Source organism: Hylobates moloch, unplaced genomic scaffold (assembly GCF_009828535.3).
Source record: "Hylobates moloch isolate HMO894 unplaced genomic scaffold, HMol_V3 SCAFFOLD_12, whole genome shotgun sequence".
NCBI classification, from domain to species: Eukaryota; Metazoa; Chordata; class Mammalia; order Primates; family Hylobatidae; genus Hylobates; species Hylobates moloch.
Window position 1 is genome coordinate 36,173,264 of NW_026652287.1, and position 624 is coordinate 36,173,887.

Here is a 624-nt window from a genome sequence, read left to right on the forward strand (position 1 = left end):
ATAGATTCCCTTGAGGAATTATCTGACAGAGAAAGAGTCTTCTAAGAAATTCCAGTCCCCCAACTCCCTGTCCTGGAGGCTCAAGACCAAGGAGATCCAGGCCACCAAGACCCAAAACTACTTCGTTCAGCCTAAAAACACTGAGAGCGTCTTGATCCAGATTGCCTTCTCTGTCGGGCTGGGCAGCGTGTGGCATTTTCCTTACCTGTGTCACCGGAACGGAGAGGTAAGGCCAGGGGCCTGGGTCCTGAGCTTAAGGAAAGAGTTTCAAGGCTGGGAGCCTGGAGTCCTGGGCCCTGAAGGAGGAGAAAGCTGGGGTTGGGCACATGGGCTCCTATGGGAAAATGGGGACAGGGCCAGGACTCCTGGCTGCCTGGGCACAGCCCCTGGCTCCCTTCCCAGGCAGCTTCATCCTGATGTACTTCTTCATGCTCCTCTTATTTGGGATCCCGCTCTTGTACATGGAGGTGATCATGGAGCAGTGGCTGCATGTGGACAGCATCCGGGTCTGGAAGCAGCTCGTCCCCTGGCTGTGCAGCGTGAGCTAAGCTCGCATTCTGGTAAATGAGGGACCCAGCCCCAGTCCATCCCCGATCTCCCTCTGTGGTCTCCAGGTCTCCGCCC